The 15,827-nt window shown below is 45.8% G+C and overlaps 1 protein-coding gene across 8 annotated transcripts in view; it reads left to right on the forward strand.

Annotated features, from left to right (window-relative positions):
• DDC (dopa decarboxylase (aromatic L-amino acid decarboxylase)) overlaps window positions 1-15,827 on the forward strand; it is a 114,454-nt gene that overhangs the window by 2,742 nt on the left and 95,885 nt on the right. For 6 of the 8 annotated variants that reach the window (XM_012002094.1, XM_012002098.1, XM_012002100.1 and 3 more), the window contains exon 1: window positions 2,199-2,256. The exons of the other annotated variants lie outside the window; for them this stretch is intronic. The gene's annotated coding sequence lies outside the window, so the exon portion shown is untranslated. Of the gene's footprint in view, window positions 1-2,198; window positions 2,257-15,827 lie in introns of those variants that run through there. 8 annotated transcript variants of the gene reach the window in all.

Genomic DNA, 15,827 nt, shown 5'->3' on the forward strand with positions numbered 1-15,827 from the left:
CCGCAATTCAATCCAATTAATTAAATTAGAATTCAATTAAAAAATAAGCAAATATTGCTATGTATGTCTGGACATTTTTTTTTTTTTTTTTTTTTTGAGATGGAGTCTTGCTCTGCCACCCAGGCTGGAGTGCAATGGCACAATCTCGGCTCACTGTAGCTTACGCCTCTCAAGTTCAAGCAATTCTCCTGCCTCAGCCTCCTGAGTAGCTGGGATTACAAGCGCCTGCCACTACAACTGGCTGGTTTTTGTATTTTTAGTAGAGGTGGGGTTTCACCATGTCGACCAGGGTGGTCTCAAACTCCTGACCTCAGGTGGTGCACCCATCTTGGCCTCCCAAAGTGCTGGGATTACAGGCACGAGCCACCGTGCCCGGCAGTCTGGACATTTTTTGAATAGCTACTGAATAACTCGTGTATCAAAGAAAAACAAAATAAAGATTAAATACTACTTATACACAAATGATAATAAAATATCAGCCCCCTCCTCATACCTTTGTCCCCCTGGTGTGTGGCCCAAGCTGTGTGCAGGGTGAAGGGCACACACCCAGGGAGCAGTGCAGTCCCAGCCCCGCCCTGCGGGAGCCCTGTGCTCAGTCACCCACTGCAGCCCCCAGTCTCCTGGCCAGTCCTCCCCAGGGCTCTTCCTCATGTGTGCATAGCCACGGGCAAGAAAGGAGGGTCTCAGGACAGAGGAGTTTCAGCTCAAGAAGTGCCTGGCTGTCCCGCTTGACACTGTCCCCTCCCACAGAGCTGCAATGCTCATAGCTGGGGCCTGCCTCTCCTCTGTGGTCATGGCTGAACTCACAGTGTTTGGGGGAATGAGCCACTCTGCTGCTGGCTTCTGGCTCCCCCTGGATGGTGATGCTTGGGCAGCTCCCATCTTGCCCTCTGCGCAGATGGGGCCTAATCTCCTTATTGCCTCCACTGTCCACGTGGCTGCTGCCTGTGGGTCCCTGCACGGCTGCTGGAGGGAGCTGCTTACATACAGGCTGAGACCAGGATCCCCTCACTTGTACCACCTGCCGGCTCCCTGCCCTGCAGCCCCTGCACTCACGGCATGTTCTGCTGCCTTGAAGGCTGCTGCTGCCTCTGTCCCAGCTCCGTGGGGTCTCTGCTCTACAGGAGTAGCTTCTTCCTTGAAAAGATGCTGCTTAAAATTAGAGGATAGATGGCTCTGCTTGGAGAATTTCTAGCTCTGGACTGTGCCACAAGCCCTGGATGTGGTATGTGTATGTGTGTGCATGCATGCACTTAGGTATATGTGTGCGTGTGTGCATGTGTGCAAGCATGTGTATGTGGTATGCATGTATGTATGTATGTGCTATTGTACGTGTATAGTGTGTATAAACATGCATGCATGTGTGCTTGTGTATGTGGGTGCATGCATGAGTGTGCATGGTGTGTGTGCACGTGTGTGTGGTCAGGGCAGAGGCACCTGTAGGTTGCTCGTCATCTGAGTGGACCCTGTTCTCCACTCTTCCTCCTCTGCAAAACCCAGGCTCCTTTCCTAGCTTCATATGACTCCGCGTGCACCTTCAGAAGAAACGGAGTCCTGCTCCTTCTATCACACCCATCAAGCAGGGGTTGGGGGAGGGGGTGAGGGTGGGGAAGATGATCCTCCCTGTTGCTGCCCAATGGTGGGAGGAGAGACGGAGCCCAAACCATGTTTTCAATGCTGATAGGCTTAAGGGTAACAGCACAGGAGTTTGAGATGCACACAGCTCAACGCCTAATCTGCATCTCACTTCACTTTCTCATCTGGCGAAGTGGGCTTGGGACCCTGCGCCTCCCGAGTATCACAGGGTCCTAATAGTCCCTCACAGAAGGCGGAGGCCCAGAGTGAGCACTCCCCACATGCCACGCCATCCCTTCCTCACCCCTGGAGTGGAGCCTGGGGGTTCTCAGACTTGTTGGGAGAGTCCCAGGAGCACTGGCCCCAAGTCTGCATACCACACAGTGCCTGGGAACCCAGGGCCCATTTTTTCCTTGGCGTCTCCCCAGCCCCCACAGGCCGTGCTGTTCCTCGCCATCCTGCTAGGATGACTCTCTCCTCCTGGGGGCAGAGTGGGGGCAGGAGGTGGTGGGAGGGTGGAGGGATGCTGCTCAGTAAATAATGCAGAGCCGGCAGCTCTGATTGGCTTCAGAGAGGCAGACACTGTGTCTACATAAATGGCAATCACATCTTCTGTGCCTCTTAACTGTCACTGTGGAGAGGAGAGAGAGAGGACAGAGAGCAAGTCACTCCGGGCTGCCTGTGAGTACCGCTCTTTGTCCTCATGGCTCGCGGACCAGACTCACGCGTCCAGCTCCCTGGATGGCCGTGACCCTGGGGTTTGGGGTGGGAGGTTTGCCGGTTGATTCTAGCTGTGCTGAGTTCCCCTCCTGCAGGAGAAAGGAGGTTCTGCCGACAGGGACAGCTGAGCATCCAGTGTGTTCAGGTGGCACAGGGTTTACAGGAACTTTTCAAGAAAATAGGCACTAACCTAGGTCGGCTTGCTTTTTTGTACCATCTGCAAGCAACAGGTCAGGCACATAATCCAAAACTTTGGATTGCTTTTTAGGCCACATTCCTAGAGCCACGACAGCAACATAACTGAGTGGAAATTATTTTCCAGACTGGCTCGCGTGCATGTAGTGACCACGGAGGCCACACGATGGGTGGGAAAGAAGGAGGCTGTGCAGCCTCAGAGGCTGGGGTTTGCATTCAGGTGCACACCTCCCCGGCCGCCTTTCCTGCCTCAGAGGTGAAGGAGAGCAGCTAATTAACAGCGTCCTCCCAGCAGATCATGGTAAAAACCAGGTCTGATTTTATAAAGGGGCGGGCACACAATAGGTGTTCAATAAATGAGAGCCCTATTATGAATAAGGGAGGAAAGTGTGAGGGCGATGAAGATGCTGCTGCGTGGTCTGCTGCGCCCTCCATAGCCTGTTTTCTTCAGTTTCCAAGGGAAATTCAGGCAGGTGACATGGGTTCTCCCCACAAGCTTGTTTCTCTCTTGAAGACTCCAAGGGCAGAGGCTCCTTGCGAAAATTTCTCATTCAGATAAGCAGGGTTTCCCCTCCAAGAGGTGACAATTGCTGCACAAAAGCTGGTCCTCTGTGGGTTTGTCAAGTGTGCCAGAGACAAACACTCCTTTTGCTCGGGGCACGGGAGTCCTGGCTGGCAGCCTGCGGTGACCCCAGACTAGAACACAGGCACCGTAGATGGCTGACCACACAGCAAGTTCAGGGGTGTCTGAATGGTTCTGAAGGAAACAAAATCATACCATTCTCAGCAGTTTCTTTTCTTCCTGTCTTCTGGGCACACACTGGGTGGGCCTTTGCACACAGCCAGTGTGAATATAATAATTAAAATAAATCCCCCTTAACTCCCCTGCCACAAATTCAAAGAGATAGCCTGGGGGTTCTAATTACCTTTGTTTTCTGCTCTTCAAGATATTGATTATTCTGAAGGTTTTACTTTCAGAAACTCAACTTGAGTCAGCTGTCAAGTTTAGGGAACGGCTCTAGGAAAACCACACTAAGTGGATATTTTAAAAGAAGTGTTCTGCAGCCGGGTGCAGTGGCTTATGCCTGTAATCCCAACACTTTGGGAGGCTGTGGTGAGTGGATCACCTGAGGTCGGAAGTTCAAGACCAGCCTGGCCAACATGGTGAAACCCCGTCTCTACTAAAAATACAAAAAATAGACAGGCGTAGTGGTGAGCACCTATAGTCCCAGTTACTCAGGGGGCTGAGGCAGGAGAATTGCTGGAACCTGGGAGGTGGAGGTTGCAGTGAGCTGAGATCACACCATTGTACTGCAGCCTGGGCAACAGAGCGAGACTCCGTCTCCAAAAAAAAAAAAAAAAAAAAGGTGTTCTGATGTTTTCTGTTTGTCTGGTGCTTGTTGGCATTTCTGGAGGAAGACATTCAGGGAGCCCAGAGGCACCTCGTGGACATATGCGGCAGCGATGGACACAGGACCTCATAGAAAAGGTTAGAATCCCACTGTGCTGAGAGATGGCGGAGGGTCCTGGTCTTGTGGTTTGGACAGAGGCAAGTGTGGAAGCCACTTCTGAGCTGTGCAGGCTGAGAGGAGCTCCGTGCCTGCTGCATGCTTCCCTCAGCCTCTCCACATTGCTGTCGAGGGGATCATACTGCTACTTTGCAGAGCTGATGTGAAGTTTAGGAGAATATAGGTAAAGGGCTTATACTGCTGCCCTGTATATGGCAACTCTTCAGCATTTCTTCTGTTTTGGAGGAGGTAGGGGGGAGGCACTTCTCTTGGGGCATGGAGGGCCGCAGAATTTGTTGAGCCTCTGCTTGTTTCCAGCCCAGGTGGGTGGAGGCAGACATGTGTCTGCGTGCTCAACGCTCCCACCCGAAGCCACATCCCCCTGTTCTCCCAGGTGCAGTGAACCAGGCAGGAGCCCTGGACCACACTCTCGGTTGCAGACACCACCTTCCCCATCCCAGTGGGAGCCCTGTTTAGAGTCCTGTGGTCTCATCTCTGGCCGTGGTGAGGACACGGGCAGCTGACAGCGCAGGTGTAAGTGGATTCCAGGGCAAAGGTGTGTTAGGAAAATGCTGACTTCAGAACACTGGCACCCACTCCTGCACTTACTGGCTGTGTGGCTGTGGTCAAGTTAAACAGCAACAGCTACTGGCCTGGCAGGGTTGTGAGCGTGTTCAGTGAGATGATGTATACCATGAGCTTATCAGGAGCTTGAGCACTGCTGATTTGTTTGGTTTCTTGGACAATAGGATGTGGCAACCAAGGTTCAACAGATTCTCAGGATTTTTTCTTGGTGGGGGGCACCTCAACTGCAGGCCTCTTAGCAACACCAGGCCCCAGGCCGGCAACTGTTCAATATGAGGAATAGGGAAGCATTCAGTGTGAATCTAGAAGTCAATATTTACCGCCAAACTGGCTCATAAGGACTCCCCAAAGAGTGTGCCAAAGCATACTAAATAGATTCACAGTGCAGGTGTCCTGTGTTTGTAATAGACGGTAAACCAGGACATGTCATGGGCACTGGATATTATGACTGTGGTGAAAAGAAGCAACCAGCCAGAACATAATTTGAATTGTCTCAAGCCAATAGCAAAGGCAGATGGTTATGATCTCTTGTGAACTAGTAATGTGACTGCAAGAGAAAGGGGGAAAGAATTGAGAAAAAAATAAGGGAAAAAATTTGTAAGGGGGGGTGATTTCTGAAGTTTCTTCTGACATAACTCTTCAATAAAATGAAAACAAAGGAGAAGTTAAAATTACCTAGCAGTTAGCATACAAACTTTTAAAATTAGCAACCATGAATGAAAATAATAAAATGTGAATGTTTTAAGATTTAAAGTTAAAATGTGAATGAAGGAGAAAAGCTTGCAGAGATGGAGCGTGTATGCTCGATGCCTGATGGTGGGTGACATTTCCGTATCATTCCAGTTTTTCAAAAAGAAATTGACAACATGCAAAAAGAACTGTACAACTCACATGTGTCAATTCTACTGGGGAATTAATATCTTTGAGAGACAGAACCAATGGGTGCGACCTGTATGGTGATGGTGGAGTGTCATCTACTCATGACAGTGCTGCCCATAAGAGCGAACAGCTGACAGGCAAAGTGGGAATGGACGGTGTCATAGGAACACGGTGAAATCCCCACTCAGCAGCCCTTAATAAGAGCAAACAGGAGTGTTATGTTAAGGAAATTCTGCATATTGTAATTAGGCATACAGGAAAAATGTCAAGTGAAAAAAGGATCCCCAGTCATACACACATCCTCATTGCAACGATTTGAATTGTCTATAGTCAGGACTAAAATGGAATGATATCAATCAGTTTAATGTTCTTGACATTCTTTTTCGTCTTTTGAGACTGCTCAAATTATGAATGTTTCCAGCCAGCATTAACTTAGGTCACAGCATGGTTACAGAGATATGCATGGAAGTAGTATCTTTCCATGGGAGGAAAACTGAAAACCAAGACAAACTTCTCTATGGCTCCTTTCCATGGGTCATTGTTGGCCAAGAATCTACTTTGACGGAGCTTTGTTTATTAAACAGGGAATGAATAAGAAACAGCTGCACAAAGCTCCTTCCTCCTTCATGTCAGCAGAGCAGCAAGGCTTTCCCTTGAATTTTGATCTTTGTTGTAGAAATTTTCTCCCTTTTCTCTTATGCTACCTCAGGAGAAGAGGCTTCTGCCTGTCTTCTGCAGCATCAGTAATAATAATTGCTAGACACAGGTTTACAGTCCAAAGTGCTCTCTGCCTGCATGAGCTTGCAGCTCCATTTTACATGTGAAGAAACAGACTCAGAGAGGCCAAAACGTCAGCCAGCACCTGCATGCCTCTTGCCGCAGAGCTGTGGACTCAAGCTGTTCTCTCTGAATGCAAACCCACTATTCTTTCTACTCTCCATGAGGAGGAGGAGGAGGAGGAGGAGGAGGAGGAGGAGGACTGTCCTGTGGAATTGTAGTGCTGAAAGCATAGCTCTGCTTGATTGTGGCAGGGCCATTTTCCAACGCAGACCAAGCTGGCCAAGGAGGCAGCTGGGCGGAGTAGGACTTAGAACCCAGTGCAAAGTCCCTTACAGGAGTTTCTCTCTGGACAGACACTCCCTTGAGATGACGGATTTGATTCCTCCTGAATTTGCACAGGCGTGGAGAGTGAAATGCTATGCTTTGAGCATCTATCTTGTAATTATCTTGTACTCTCTTCACGGTTCTGTGTGGTGCCTAGGATGATGGCCATGGTACAGATTGCAAGTGGAGCTACAATGGAGTGGACATGTGTGTTTCTCCCAACATTCCTATGTTGAAATCCTCACCTGCAATGTATTAGGCAATGGGAACTTTGAGAGGTGATTAGGTCATGAAGTCAGTGCCCTCATGAATGGAATGAGTACCCTTACAAAAGAGACCCTAGAGAAACCCATCACCCCTTCCACCATGTGAGGACGTAGAGAGAAGGCTGTGTCTATGAGAAACAAGCCTCACCAGATACCAAATCTGCCAGGGCCTTAATCTTGGACTTCCAGCCTCAGAACTCTAAGAAATCATTGTCTGTTGTTTATAAGCTGCCCACTCTATAGTACTTTTTATAGCAGCCCAAACGGATTAAGACGGGGTCTTGGCCACTGTCTCACCTCCAGCCGAGAGCTGCCCAAGCCCTTTCTCTTTCTGGTTACCATTTGTAATGAACATGATCTATAAGCAACCAAGGCACCGTGGAAGCTGCAGTGCCCCTATGGTCCTCAGTGGGCCATCGGGAAATCATTCCTTGCAGCCCTGGGAGAAACTGGTTTTACACGTTTCTAATTCTGAAGTTACTTAAGCCATGCTCTTTTCATCAACTGATATGCATCTGGCTACAGCTGTTAGGGATGCTCTGTACCTGTGTTTGAGCCCAGGACATTCTCTTGGGTGCCTTCAGGAGCCAGACTGCCCGAGTTCAACTGTGGCTGATCTGACTACAGCAGGTGTGGAGTCTTAGTTCAGTTGTGCAGCCTCTCTGTGCCTCAGTCTTCTCATCTGTTAAAGGGAATAATAGTATTACTGACAAGGTTTTTATAAAGATTAAAAATGACAACCAGGCAAAGAACTTAATGTAGTTCTTGGTGCATGTAAGTTCATATCAATGTTAACTATTTTTTAGACCAATGAGAGAGTACTTATTTAAATAAGAACATCCAGATTTACATAAAAGCAGTGGTACCAGTGTAAGACAGTGGCAAGGGTGTGTGCGTATGTGTGTGTGTGTGGTGCCCTGGCTTAATTGTGTCAATTATAAGTAGGGACACTTTGGCCTACAGGATGAAGGAAACAGGGGTTCTGCCTTTGTTTTGCTGCAACCAGCTTCACACCTGAGACAGCCCTTCCCTTCTCTGGGTCCCAGGTCCCTGCCTTGTGAAATGAGCATGGTAATAGCTCTCACCAATAAAGCATTAAAGGAGCTAAGACGTCAGCCTATCCTGGGGCTCTTTTCCAATGACCTCTTGTCTCCTCCACTGACTCCAAATCACACAGACCATGCTTCTCAGGAACCCAGGACACCTGGATTATGGTAGGAGTCTGCCAGTGGGAGGTTTAGTGGGAGGCTAGAAGGCAGAGGTACTACCATCCCCGTGATGCTGGCTCAGCCTCCTCCTCCATGCCTGCTCTCCCAGTAAGCCTGACCCGGTAGCAGCTTTGCACGGATGGCCTGGATCCTGGTTCCAGGAGCACAGTCTCTCCCATCTCTCTGATGGAGAGATGGGAGTGCATCATGGTGGCCAGAGAGGTTAGCTGAGCTTCCTCAGTGACCTAAGGTCACCCAGCTAATAAGCCTTGGAGATAAGACACAAGCCGAGGTATCTGGATCCAGAGTCCACCCCTCTCCCCGGCAGCGCCATGCTGCCTCCCAGAATGCTTTCTGTTTATGTTGCTTTTTACCCATGTGAGGAAGTCTGTGATGTTTCTCTCTCTGTAGCTTATAAAGCTTATGTGTTAAGGGCCTCGGTGACACAGAATCTTCATGACTTTCTGAAGAATGCTGCAGGAACCTGAGGTCAAGCATGTAGAATAATTGACTTTGAGGACCACAGTCTCTGAGAAGAGCAGTTGTATGGAAAGTAGGCCTGATCGCTAACTCTGGCTCTAGTCCCTGACTATTATCTCATCAAAGAATCTGACAAATCTGTCAGCACTACCTAAGTCTCATAAGCTGAAAAGAACCAGCAGTTGCAAAACAGTGGATTTCCAGTTTGTAAACAGATGAGTTTGAGAGCCATGGAAGAGAAACACAGGTGAAGATAATGTGTCGTAGAGGGGGAAGAAGGAAGGAGCTGAGGAAGCCGGCCTCAAAAGCCTCAAAATGAGGCACTTCTGCCCAGTTAATAATTTTATTTTTTACTTAAAGAAAATTAATAGACTTTCAGGGCAGTTTCGGGTGTACAGGAAAGTTGGGCAGAAAGTAGAGAGTCCTCATATTTCCCCTCTCCCTCCCCACAGTTCCCCTATTATTAATGAAAATGTTTTACTGAGCACTGACTCTGCAGCAGGCTATCACCCCGTCATCTCATTCATCTTCCCAGCAGCACTGGAGGGAGGTATTTCCATGCATTCTTGCTTTCACAGAGGCTGAGAAGGAGCCCCAGAAAGGGGTGGAGGTTGAAGGTAACAGAGTAACTGAAAGCGATGGCCCTTGACCTCAGGTCTGCCTGACACTTGGTGGTGTAGCAGGAGGCCACTCCTGAGCAGATTTGGATTATTCACGTGCCTCTTGGCCACTGACAAAAATGCTCATGTAAAGCTTCTTAGTAGCCTGTTGTTTAACCAGCGTCTTAAGGGTTAAAAAAAAACTTAGAGGATCTTTTTTGAGGCAAGTTTATCAGGTAGCCATTTTCCTGTTATTAAAAAAGCTCTCATGGCTAGAAACTTCTTTATGGTCTTGCTTGGAAGCATTTCTCCTACTGGACATTTTTATGGTCTTTGAACCCACAGAGAAAATGTCCATCAAGAAAACAGTCAGGCCGGGCGCAGTGGCTCATGCCTGTAATCCCAGCACGTTGGGAGGCTGAGGTGGGTGGATCACGAGGTCAGAAATTCAAGACCACCCTGACCAATACTGTAAAACCCCATCTCTACTAAAAATACAAAAATTAGCTGGGTGTGGTGGCATGGCATGCACCTGTAGTCCCACCTACTCGGGAGGCTGAGGCAGGAGAATTGCTTGAACCTGGGAGGTGGAGGTTGCAGTGAGCCAAGATCGAGCCATTGCACTCCAGCCTGGGTGACAGAGCAAGACTCCATCTAAAAAAAAAAAGAAAAAAGAAAGGAAAGGAAAAGAAAAAAAGAAAGCAGTCAATCCAGAGGGAAATCAGCCAAATTAGTTTTGTGCCTGGATTTGTAAGTATATGCTTGAGGGGGATAGTGAGCCAGGGCCTCAGTCCCAAAAGCATACGTGTTTTCTGAGACATATACTATGGCTCTTTTTTCTAGAATAGTGTAAAAAATGTCAACCCTATTATTTTCATCAGGATGGAAAAGGAAAGTCAAGAGAGGCTGAACAAAGTCTCCAGTGTCCCGGTGTTTGCAGCAAAATCGTGTCTTGTGTGCATGAACAGACAGGACCATGGACAGATCCACAGTTCATGGTTGCCATCCCCACTCCGGGCTTGTGAGGAATCCACTACCTTACATGCACAGTGGTGTGGCTGGGCTTGCCCGTGATGCTAGGGATCTGGGCTAGGTTCTCTTCAGTGGCTGTGGCAGATAAGTCCTAGGAGGGAAATCGCAGTGCTCAGACTGCAGGACACTTAGTCAAGTGCTGAGCAAGGAGAGCTAGACGCTGGGCAGGGACTGAGACAGGAGATGGCACAGGTGGAAGTGGTCAGGACTCAATGGTGGGAGGGGCTATAGCTCCTGAGCCATTAGTGTCTGCTGTGACTCTTCCTTGTGGCAGATATGTGAGGGGCTGGTGACTTGAATTGTCTCAAAGGTAGACAGTAGAGTCCAATAGGGTATATTACAGAAATAAAATGTCTAGAGGACCAAAGATCATTCATTCATTCATGATTCAGCAAATACCTACAGAGCTCTCTATTGTCCAGGGCCTGTGACTGGTCCCAAGAAGGCAAAAATAAGTAAGTTAAGGACTCTGCTTGGAGAAGCCCACCATTTGCAAAGGGTATCACTGAAATGATGTATTACAACAAAATAACCCCACAGGTCAATCAGGAGGTCTGAGGGCGTTCAGGCGAGTCCATCTCTTCTTGAAGCATGTGGAGCTGGAGATGAGCTCTGACTGTTGCTGATGCAAAAAGACATTGAGCCAGAAGTCCAGGGAGGCAGCCGGCTCACCGTGCACAGGCAATGCACCGCAGGGGCTGCATGGAGAACAGCACAGCGTGGAAAATAGTGTGGGGTAGAGAAGAGTGTGCAGAGTAGTGTCATGTGCAGCTGCTGGAACACTGGGCAGATTATGTCAACAGAAGCTATTTCAAGGACCTGGAGAGGCATAAGCCACAGCCTTTATCATAGGCTAAGTCTTCCAGCTAATATTTACACAGCTTGGGGGCATAAAATATCAAACAGCTACAAATGAGCACAAGATTCTCTGTGGCTTCATGCTAAGAGCCTTCTAAAAAGGTCTTTGTGGGAAATAATCTGTGAATAAATAACAGAGAATAATTTAAAATATAAGAACCAGGTCTTATTTTACACTTTGACTAGGAATATTTCTTTTGGTGTATGTGGTGTGTGTCTGCTTTTTGTGTCGTTTATTCCAGAGCCACATGCTTTGGCCTGGTGCTGTGACTTAAAGCTGATACCCTCAGAAGGTAAGCGTCTTTCTGAACCTTGCTCAGCTACCCCTTCTGAGTCTTCAGCTTGCTGCCTCACATGTCCGGCCCCCCAGGAGAGCAAATAGATATAGCTAGAATATTTGCTTCAAAAGGCATTGCTAATAATCACACACCAGGTACAAGTCCTGAAGAAAAGATTATGAGATTTCACTACATAAAAATTAAAATTCTCATAGGTCAGAATAGAATTGTAAGCAAATTGTGTCCAACAAAAATGAGGAAAATGCCTGTGAAACATTTCAAGACATAAGAGTAGAATTTATTAGTATATTAGAACTCTCACAATTAAATAAGAAATATCAAACACCCTAGTGGAAAATAATGCAGTGATCAAGAAATTCATTAAAAAAGAAATCCAAATGGCAAAGAAACACACACAAAAAATACCCAGTTTCATTAATCAAAGTACAATGGGGCCGGGTGCGGTGACTCATGTCTGTAATCCTAGCATTTTGGGAGGCTGAGGTGGGTGGATCACTTGAGGTCAGGAGGTAGAGACCAGCCTGGCCAACATAGTGAAACCCTGTCTCTACTAAAAGTATAAAAACTAGCCAGGCATGGTGACATGTGCCTGTAATCCCAGCTACTCAGGAGTTCAAGGCAGGAGAATTGCTTGAACCTGGGAGGCAGAGGTTGCAGTGAGCCCAGATCATGCCACTGCACTCCAGCCTAGGCGATAGAGCGAGACCCTGTCTCAAAAAAAAAAAAAAAAAAAAAAAAAGGTACAACAGAATCATTAAATGCTTACAAGGCTGGTTAAACTTAAAATGAATATTCAAGCCCAGTGATTGTATGGTAAAATGAGCATTCTTATACACTCCCTACCGGGAGAGTATTTGGTTAAAAAAAATGTTTTAGGGGAAAATTTGGCAATATATTTTCAAGACACTAAAAATATTTATCTCTAGAAGAATTTGTTCTAAATAAATTATAAAATAAGTGTTCTCCTTTTATAAATTTTTAACGCAAAAGAAAGTGTGCAGTAATGTAAACAAGAGGTTGCACATTTTAGGATTATTTAGAAAAGCTAATAGCTGACATTTATTGAATGCTAATTTGTTACCATTTATTTATTTAGTTGTTACAAAAAATTCTTCGAGGTATTATAGGCATACCTCTGTGAAAGGAAAATATCTTAGGCCCTTTGAGGCTGGGAACTACTCAGGGAAAATCTGTCTCCCATTCTGTTCAAGTCATCCCTTTTCTTTCAGAGATGGATGCATATTCTGATTGCCTTCTTTGGAAAGACTTATCAGAAACTCAAAAGAATGCAACCGTCTGCCTCTCAGCTATCTGTGACCTGGAAGCCCTCAGCGGGAGGGCCTTGCTTTGCGCTGTCTCCGCCTTTCTGGACGGAACTAATGTATTTCTTACAAACTGATTGATGTCTCGTGTCTCCCTAAAATGTATAAAACCAAGCTGTGCCCTGACCACATCGGGCACATGTCGTCAGGGCTTCCTGAGGCTGTGTCAGGGGTGTGTCCTCAACCTTGGCAAAATAAAATTAACTGAGACCTGTCTCCAGTTTTCGGTGTTCACACCTCAGAAATATTGCAAATTCAGTTCCAGGTGACCACCATAAAGTGACTCGCATGAATTTTTTGACTCTCCAGTACATACAAAAGTTCTGTTTACACTATACTGTAGTCTATTAAGTGTGCAATAACATAATATGTTAAAAGTCTACACCTTAATTTAAAAATAATTTATTGCTAAAAATGCTAATTATCATCTGATCCTTCAGCAAACGTAATCTTTTTGCTAGTGGAGGGTCTTGGCACCATGTTGATGGCTGCTGACTGGTCAGGGTGGTGGTACCTGAAAGTTATGGTAGCTGTGGCAATTCCTTAAAACAAAGCAACAATGAAATTTCCTGCATCGATCAACTCTTCCTTTCACGAAGGATGCCTCTGTAGCATGTGATGCTGTTTGATAGCATTTTACCCCCAGTAGAACTTCTTTCAAAATTGGAGTCAGTTCTCTTAAATCTTGCTGCTGCTTTAGCAACTCAGATTATGTAATATTCTAAATCCTTTGCTGTTGTTTCAACAATACTCATAGCCTCTTCAACAAGAAGAGATTCTATCTCGAGAAACTACTGTCTTTGCTCATCCATAAGAAGCAACTAATCTGTCCAATTTTATCATGAGATTGCAGCAATTCAGTCACATCTTCAGGCTCCACTTAAAATTCTAGTTCTCTTTCTATTTCCACCATATCTTCAGTGACTTCTTCCACTGAAATTTTGAACCTTGAAGTTATCTGTGAGGATTGGAATCAACTTCTTCCAAACTCCTGTTAATGTTGATATTGTGACCTCTTTCTATGAATCACAAATGTTCTTAATGGCATCGAGAATAGTAAATTCTTTCCAAAAGGTTTTCAATTTACTTTGCTGAAGTTCATCAGAGGAATCACTATCTATGGCAGATGTAGCCTTATGAAACGCATTTCTTAATAAGACTTGAAAGTCAAAATTACTCTTTGATCAATGGACTGTAGAATGGATGTTGTGTTAGCAGGAATGAAAACATTAATCTCCTTGTATATCTCACTCTTGAGTGACCAGGTGCATTGTCAATGAGCAGTAATATTTTTGAAAGGAATCTTTCCTTCTGAGAAGTAGGTCTCAACAATGGTCTTCAAATATTCAGTAAACCATACTGCAAACAGATGTGCTGTCATCCAGGCTTTGGTCCATTTATAAAGCACAGGAAGAGTAGATATGGCATAATTTTTAAGGGCCCTAGGATTTTCAGAATGGTAAGTAATCATTGGCTGCAACTTAAAGTCACCAGCTGTATTACCCCCTTTGAGAGTCAGCCTGTGCTTTGAAGCTTTGAAGCCAGGCATTGACTTCTCCTCTCTGGCTATGAAAGCCCTAGAGGGCGTCTTCTTCTGATAGAAGTCTATGTAAGTCTATGTTGTCTACATTGTTGTTGTTTTTTTTTTGAGATGGAGTCTCACTCTGTCACCCGGGCTGGAGTGCAGTGGTGTGATCTCTGCTTACTGCAAGCTCCGCCTCCCGAGTTCACAACATTCTCCTGCCTCAGCCTCCTGAGTAGCTGGAACTACAGGTGCCTGCCACCATGCCTGGCTAATTTTTTGTATTTTTAGTGGAGACTGGGTTTCACCATGTTAGCCAGGATGGTCTTGATCTCCTGACCTGGTGATCTGCCTGCCTTGGCCTCCCAAAGTGCTGGGATTACAGGTATGAGCCACCGTGCCCAGCCTATGTTGTACACATTGAAAACCTATGGTTTACTGTAGCTACCTTCATGGATTATCTTTGCTGGATCTCCTGGATAACTTGCTGCAGCTTCTCCACTGGCTCTTGCTGTTTTACCTTGCACAGAAGTAATAGAGACAGCTTCTTTCCGTAAACCTCATGAACCAAACTCTGCTAACTTCAGGCATTTTGTCTGCAACTTTTTTTTTTTACCTCTCTCAGTCTTCATAGAATTGAAGACAGTTAAGACCTTACTCTGGAATGGGCTTTGGCTTAAGAAAGTGTTGTGGCTGGTTTGATCTTCAATTCAGACCACTAAAACATTCTCCACACCAGAAATAAGGCTATTTTTCTAAGCGTTTGTGTGCTCACTGGAGTTGTACTTCTAATTTCCTTCAATAACTTTTCCTTTGCTTTAATAGCCTGGATAACTGTTTGGCTTCACTTTTGACCTCACTCAACTTTTGACGTGCCTTCCTCACTCAGCTGAATCATTTCTAGCTTTTGATTTAAAGTGACAGACATACTACCTACTCTTCCTGTCACTTGAACACTTAGAGGCCATTGCAGGGTTATTAATTGACCTAATTTCAATATTGTCACATCTCAGAGATCAGGGAGGCCCAATAAAAGGAAGAAAGACAGGCAAATAATGGGTCAGTGGTTCAGTCAGACACAAATTTATTAAGTTGACCATCATGTGGGTGTCGTCCATGCTGTCCCAAAAAGATTACAATAGTAACATCAAAGATTGCTGACCATAGATCACTATAGCAGATTAATAATAATGAAATGGTTTGAAATACTACAAAATTTTCTGAAATGTAACACGGACTCATTGAGTGAGCACAGGCTGTTGGAAACATTGTGCCTATAGACTTGCTGGATTCAGGGTCATCACAAACCTTCCATTTGTAAAAAATGCAATAAAACGGGGTGTACCTACACTATTATTGTCATGATTTTTGTTCCCAGTTAAAGAAAATGAGGTTTAGCATGGCAGCAATTTACGCTGGGTTGTACAGCTAATACATGCTATTACAATAGCTAATACATGCAATAACGATAGCTAATACATAGAATCAGGGTGTGACTCGCAGTCCTTTCTTTGGCTCTCGGTCTTGGAGTGGTGGCCACTGGGATACACCAATGCTTCCAACTATGTGGGTGAAAATTGGAAATAATATAAATGTTCAGCAATAGAGGTACATGTTGTGAATATGGCACACTCACATTGTGAAATACTTGTGAGAAATCACACAATAGAAAAGT

This window comes from Mandrillus leucophaeus, unplaced genomic scaffold (assembly GCF_000951045.1).
Source record: "Mandrillus leucophaeus isolate KB7577 unplaced genomic scaffold, Mleu.le_1.0 Scaffold678, whole genome shotgun sequence".
Lineage (NCBI taxonomy): Eukaryota > Metazoa > Chordata > Mammalia > Primates > Cercopithecidae > Mandrillus > Mandrillus leucophaeus.